This window comes from Choloepus didactylus, chromosome 4 (assembly GCF_015220235.1).
Source record: "Choloepus didactylus isolate mChoDid1 chromosome 4, mChoDid1.pri, whole genome shotgun sequence".
Lineage (NCBI taxonomy): Eukaryota > Metazoa > Chordata > Mammalia > Pilosa > Megalonychidae > Choloepus > Choloepus didactylus.
The window spans coordinates 146704350-146711882 of NC_051310.1; the positions used below are offsets into that span (position 1 = coordinate 146704350).

The 7533-nt window shown below is 37.2% G+C and overlaps 1 pseudogene; it reads left to right on the top strand.

The window, feature by feature from the left end:
- Positions 1-357: 357 nt before the first annotated feature.
- Positions 358-3323, top strand: LOC119532834 (annotated as a pseudogene).
- The last annotated feature ends 4210 nt before the right edge of the window (positions 3324-7533 follow it).

The window sequence follows — 7533 nt, forward strand, 5'->3', positions numbered from 1 at the left end:
CTATGCCACCATCTTCTCTCCAAATGGATCATATTTGACTTTTGATTAAAAGAAAAAAAAAAAAAAACCCTTAGAACTGAAAATATAATGTGTAAACCATAAAGTAAACTATTGACTATATTTGAAATTATAATAATATTGTTTCCTCAATTGAAACAAAAATACCACACTAATGCAAACTGTTAATAGGGGAAACTGTTTGTGTTAGGGGGGTAGCAGTTTATGGGAACTCAAATTCTGAATGATGTTTCTGTAAACCTACAACTGCTCTAATTAAACAACAAAAAAGCATTCATGTTCATTCAAATGTGAGTAAAAAACTAAAAGGAAACTATTAAAAAAAATTGTGACCGGCATATGAAACATCCAAAAAGCTGCATGCAAATGTTTGAGGCCCATATGTGGAGCTACAAGGGAGAAGACCCACTTGAATGGGAAAGTTACATGCTGTGGGTAGAAAAGAATTTTCCTGGGAATAAAGAATATTTAACAATTCCATTAGAACATTTAATGAAGGAATTTTTAGATAAGAAGATGTACCACAATGACCCAAGATTCATCAGTTAATGCTTAAAATTTGCTGAGTGCAATAGTGACAGTCATCAGTTTTTTGAGTACCATGGGGTTGGGACCTTGTTGTCATGCCTGTATGTACCCTGGGCTAGCCACCTGAAAGGCCAGGACAGCTGTAGCATGCCAGTGCTGTTTTTCAAAGGGGAATTCAAAACCAGGAGGAACCTAAAGAGTTACTGCATCAACAGTACAGGTTATTTGCTGAGACTCATTTGACAGCTCAAGCTAGAACCTCAGAACCTCTGAATTATGCTCAGATTTTAAACCAAATGATAATGTCAAAATCAAATCCAGGAAATAACTCAGCTTGTGTTTCCAAGAATCATGGTTCAGAACTTTCTGGAGTGATATCTTCAGCTTATGATAAAGTCAAATATGGAACAAAGGATGGTCATGATTTCCAAATCGGTATATTCTGTGCACCCCTCTTTGGCAGACAAAGCTGATGTTCAGCAAGTTGTTATGTATTGCAAGGAGCAGCTAATTTATAGAGAATCAGAATTCTTTGAAAAACAAAGTCTGAAATATAATCAATGGAGAAAGCATGAACAATGGGTAAATGAAGACACACATTATATGAAAATGGACGAGAAACCCAGAGAGACACTTCCGCAGTACCCTTCCTATGGCAAATGCTGTTGATTCTGCTCTGGTGTTCCCAGCCACCATCCAGAGTGCTTCTCTTCCTGTTCCTTGCACAGTCCAGCTAGTGACAGACTCCGTATTTACAGTGGCCAGAAAGGATGCCAGATCTGTGAATAAAAAAGTACTCATGAATTCAAGTCACAGAGTGGAGCAGTGATAAAAGAATTATGTGAAACCCATAGGTTTGTGAGCACAAATTCTCTTCATGTAACTCAACACATCGCTGGGAACAGTTCAAGCAACACCATCCAAAGTGCAGCTATCACCCACAGCCCACACAAAAGAAGCATTGGGTTTCATCATGGTTGTGTTTCAGACTCCTACACTTCCTGATATTTCTGATGACAAAGATAAATGGTCATTTCTAGATGAAAATGAAGATGCATTTGAAGCCCAGTTTCAAAAAACTGCAAAGTCTTTTGGGGCTTGGGAAATCAAGATTATCTCTTCTTTGTCATCTGCTTTTCCTTTGTTTGAAGATGGAAACAAAGAAAATTAAGGATTTGGATTACAGCAGCCTAAAATCAAACCCATGGGAGCTAGGACCTTTGGAGAACACTCTATAAGCAGCTTTGCTTCAAAACCAAATGAAGCGCTGCACCCAGAAAAGTTTGGGGATAATTCCACGGTATGCTGCAACAACACCCTGGGCCCCAGTCCCAGGGGCCCAGGAGACTTCATGTCCGCCATGCAGCTTGCATCTACACCATTCCACAAGCTTCCAGCAGGCTCAGAGCAAGCTCTAGAAGATAAAGAAAATGTGATAGCCAAACAGTTTACCCATGTGGCTTTGGATTCTTGGGAAGAAAACATGGTAGAGCCCTCAAAAAACCAGAAAATTATATTCAATTCAAGAAAAAAATCCCTGAACAAGTGTTCCCTGTAGATGTATCTTCAGCAGTCCTACCCTTGAGCCAACCTGCTGCAGGTGGTAGACTTATCAGTGGGGCCAAGCAGAGACTTGAGGCTTGTCAACTCACAGACACTGGCCTTGCCATTGCAGAGGACCCACCAGAAGACAGTAGTAGGCTCCAAGAAGAGCAGATGCAAAATAGTTCAGTTGGAAATAGATGCTCCAAAGTTCGTTGTTGAGAACTCGTGGGATGATAAGTGGATCCAGACTTTTATCTGGGCTTTCTAAACCAGTGAGCTCCTATCCAAATATTAATAGACTCTCAGCCATCAAGCCCAAGACTGAATTTCAATTGGTTCTTTTCTGGTCTGCATTGTTTATCTTCTTGGAGAAGCCTTTGCTAAAGTCCATGAAGCTACTGTCATGAAGATAAGATTAATAAAAAAAGTAAACAGAAAATTGTTTTAAAACTCCAAAAATCTGTTCACCCCTGGGAAATCTACATTAGACCCAGCTGATGGAGAGACTCAAGCCAAGTATGCAGCACATTTTTATCAAGTTCTATTCTGCCCACTTATTCCAGAATGGCAGTGTATTAGTAGGAGAACTCGTCAGTTATGGGCCACTATTAAACGCCATTAACCTCTTTAAAAATACACCTGAAAAAGTGATGCCCCAAGCTCTAATCATCTCTTTTGCTATCAGAATGCTCTACATGGTAGAATAAATTCATGACTGCAAAATTGTTCATGGGGACATTCAGCCAGACAATTTCCTACTTGGAAACAGACTTTTGGAACAGGACAGTAGAGATGATGATTTATCTGCTGGTCTGGCACTGATTGACCTTGTTCAGAGTATAGATATGAAGCTTTTTCCAAAAGGAGCTACATTTACAGCAAAGGGTGAAACAGTGTATCGAGATGCTCTGTAAGAAACCATGGAACTACCAGACTGATTACTTTGGAGTTGCTGCAACTGTCTACTGTATGCTCTTTGGCACTTACATGAAAGTGAAAATTGAAGGAGGAGTCTGGAAGCCTGAAGGGTATTTTAAAAAGAAGACTTCCTAATTTGGATATGTAGAATGAATATTTTTTATAGCATGTTGAATATACCAGACTGTCATCATCTTCCATGGTTGGATTTTTTAAAGCAAAATCTTAAACTATTTCAACAATCCTATGCAAACAAGATTAGGTTCCTGCAGAACAGGCTAATTGTGCTGCTTTTAGAATATAAGTGCTCTTAGAGAATGACAATGGGTTTGAACACACCCAAAAATCACTTTGTAAGAGCTCATCTGCTCCCTTTGGACCTTGGAGCTTTCCACATTTATTGTTTATGTAAATATTTGTTAAAAATAGAGTTCATAAAACATAAAAAAAAGTGAGACAATCAGGGAAATTTGAAACCTCTTTAGATATTCAATGATATTGAGAAATGCTGTTGGTTTTTTTAGGAATCATGGTATTGTGGATTTTTTTAAAGATCTTTATCTTTTTAGAGATACGTACTGAAATATTTACCAGTGAAATGAAATGGCTGGAGTTTGCTCTAAAATATTCAGAGGGTAGGAGAAGGTGGGAGGAATAAGTAGAGGTATAGAAAAGTAAGATTAGCTATGAGGTGATAATTGTTGATGCTGGATAATGATATATGGAAGTTCATAATAATATTCTTTCTACTTTTGAATACATTTGAAATTTTCCATAAAAAGTAAAATAAAAACAATTCCACTGATAGCTGAACAGAATGAATGAAATCAAGGCCCAAATCTAGATATATGTTGATAAAATTTCAGAACTATAAGGATATAAAAAATTCTAAACCTTTCAGAGAGAAAAACTGTATTGTCCATAAAGCAGTGAGATTCAGGCTGACATCATTTTTCTCAAGAGCAGTGGTAGATGATAATAGGACAAAGCCTTTCAAAGTTCTGAGAGAACATGGTTTTATTTAAGATTTTATAGCTAGCCAATTTATCCATGGAATGTGAGGGCTAAACAATTTGATATTTTGGACTAGACATTTTTGGGCAAACAAGGGACTCAGAAGTTGGACCACTTACATACCAAGTTTGAAAAAGTTACTTCAGGAGGTATTCCACCAAAACTCAAAGGAAATTCAATATAGAGGACAAAAATTAGAAATAGTGATGAATATGATCTACAAAAATTGAAAAAAGCTGAAATGAAATTTTAAAAGAATCCATTAAAAGTTGGTGCTTGAGATATTGTCCCTTGAGCTGCTAAGGTTTGGTGATAAGATTACATTTCATTCCCTGTGGGTCCAATGACACTACTTGTACTGGATGCTGTGGAATACTCCCCAGATTGCCAGCTCTCCACCTTTTTCAGGACTGAGGCATTCATTTCCTCTGTTGTTGGGAGTGTTGACAACTTTCAGCTGAGTCACTTTTTCAGACTTGCCCTGACCAAAGAGTGCTGTCTTACTGAAAGACATGCTACCTACTGGCAGTAGCTTGCATCCAATGACTGATCTTGCTCAGCTTCCTTGCCTCAGTTTGGGACAATACTGAAGAGCCATCCCAGTCCCAGATCTCTTCAGTCCCAGATCTCTCTTTGTTTCATCATAGCTCAACTTCTCCCTCTGCCTCATGTATTGATTCTGAAAGCACTCCCAACTAAACTTCCTGCACACAAATCTTCTCAGAATCTGTTTCCCAAAGATTGAACTTGCAATATTATAGTAGTGGCTTTTACAGGAAATACCTACATAAGTAGTATAAATGATGATCTTATTGTGTTAAAATTCAATATCTCTGGAATGCAGGACAGAATGGGGAGAGGGAAGAGGAGACTTTTGCTTTGCATTTTAGACTTTTCTGAAGGATTCATTTTTTTTTTTAACCTTGCATTGTCAGTATTTTTATTTAGCAGTATTTATCTCTAGTTAGTGGGATAATAGAATAATGTAAAATTTTAATTTTCTTTCTGGTTAATTTCATTTTATTCTATGTACATTTATCTATTTCCAACACAGTCTCTCTTAAAACAAAAGGATTGCTATTGAAATCAGAAAATAAATTTGTTAGAAAGAAGAGAAATCTTTATCATACAAGGCAACCACAGAGAAGTAGCAGCTATCCTACTCCTTTGAAAGTAGCACTTGGAATCTCCCAAGAGTAAAGCTCACAGATCTTGAAATTTCCTGCTCTAGGACCAACAAACACTGACTTGAGGGGTTTATCCTGGTCTCCAATCACAAGAAAGAAGCAAAACCACACTTTCCAGCATTTTGTCTGTGTTGCTAGTCACAATTTTAAGGAATAATTTCCATGTCTTTTGACTCTTTACTCCACATAATGCCCAAGATTTCCCACTGAGTGAGATGGTGATTTTTTTAAATTTGTCTTCAGATAATATTGGTAATACATGTTATTGAACTATAATACAATTACAAAACCAATAATGATAAAATTCCTTTTGATTTAGGGGTGACAGTGTGATTGTGAAAACCTTATAGATCACACTCCCTTTATCTAGTATATGGATGGATGAGTAGAAAAATGGGGATAAAAACTAAATGACAAATAGGGTGGGATGGGGGAGTTGGTTTTGGTGTTCTTTTTTTACTTTTATTTTTTAACTCTTATTCTGATTCTTTCTGATGTAAGGAAAAGGTTCAGAAATAGATTGTGGTGATTAATGCATAACTATATGATCGTACTGTGAACAGTTGATTGTATACCATGGATGATTATATGGTATGTGAATATATTTCAATAAAACTGAATTTAAAAAAAATTCCTTTTGATTTAAGGTTAAAACACATTAGATCCCAATACATGAAAGATTTGAAAAGGTAAACTAAATTCTAATCTTCTATAGTAAAAGATGAGGGAAAAGACTGGCTATTTTAAAAGCAAATGTAATTTTAAGGGAAATAAATAATGATATTCAAAGCACTTAAACAATGTATGCTTTAAATATTACTAAATAAATAGTTCTACAAAACAACACTTTATTTTTCCTTTATAGAATAATTAGAACAGAACTAATGGAAGAAGAAGGCCTTACCATTTGGGTTGCCAGCTAAAATACAGGACACGAAGTTAAATTTGAATTTTAGATAAACAACAAATAGTTTTAACATAAATATTGTCCCAGAAATTTTTATTTGCTGAATCTGGCAACACTACTTCCAATTCTTTACCTAGTTTTTGTAGGGATCTTTGTTTTTCTTTCTTACCCCCATTTGACAGCTGTCCTAAAATGTTATGGTACTTCATTAGGGCAGCTATTATTTCAAAGCTCTCATGTTAAGAAGCTGAGACAGAGTTCTCGCATTGTCAGCTTAGAGAGGGCAGTTCTGGTACAGGTATTTAATTTTGTGATCTCAAAATACTAGCAGAAATTATCCTCTAGAGAAAGAGGAATCTGGAAAGTATTTTTGACAGATCTACCACATTATTACACCAGTAAATGCTGCCAGTTTGTGCTCTCTCCTCCTCCTGTTTCCTTTGCAGCAACTTATAAACTTTATGAATCAACCAGATCATAGTGGTGATGAGTGGGAGCGGATGAGGGGCTCCAACCTGCGGCCTGCACTGACTCTACCAGACGTATGGCTCAAGGTGGGAAAAATGGGAACCAGAATGCAGCCCCTTCATCCCAGTCACAAACCTTTAAATATGACCAATGTCTTCTACATCTCCACTAATGTGGATTCATGTTTGTTTTGTTTTCAAAGTGCTCTCCTCCAATTTACTTTGCTACTCGGAAAAGCTCTGAGAGATGAAGAGGTTAAGCCAGTGGCCAAAGGATGAACCTTGTGCTCCTGATTCTCACATTCTTGGCACCATAATATGGATAAGGTTGAGCTTTGGTAAAGTTAGGTACTCTATAAACTGAAGTTCCTGATCACAGTTACAGTCCCAGCTTTCGACCCTACTAAGTAGAGGAGCTCGCTATCCACATAGCCTCAGACTCTCAGATCATTCAATCACTCAGTAAAAATTTAATGAGCATTGGACTAACTATGAGAAAACAGTGGTCAAGACAAAAAGGTCCCTGCCTTCACAGAGATCACCGTTTAGGGGGAAACAGACAATTAGATAACTAATGACAATGAAATGTGATGAATACTATGATAGGGGCTTGTGAGAATATTCACTAAGGGTCCCTAAACTGGAAGTTGGGGAAGCCCCCCTGAGATAGAAATTGTTCAGCCAAGAGCTGAAAAACTAACAAGAATAAGATAGGTGAAGGCAAAGAAGCGAAAGAGAGCAGATGAGTATTCTAAGCAGTGGGAACAGATGTGCAGATACCTGCAGGAGAGGAGTGGTAATGTGAGGAGATGGTGTGAGACAAGGCAGTACCAAAATACAGGGATGCACGAGCCTGGTCAGTGATTTTGTGCCTCTTCAAACCAATATTTTAAAATATATTTGTTAAATAATTTAGAGAAGTTTACTAAGCCTGGAGAAAAAGCAGTGG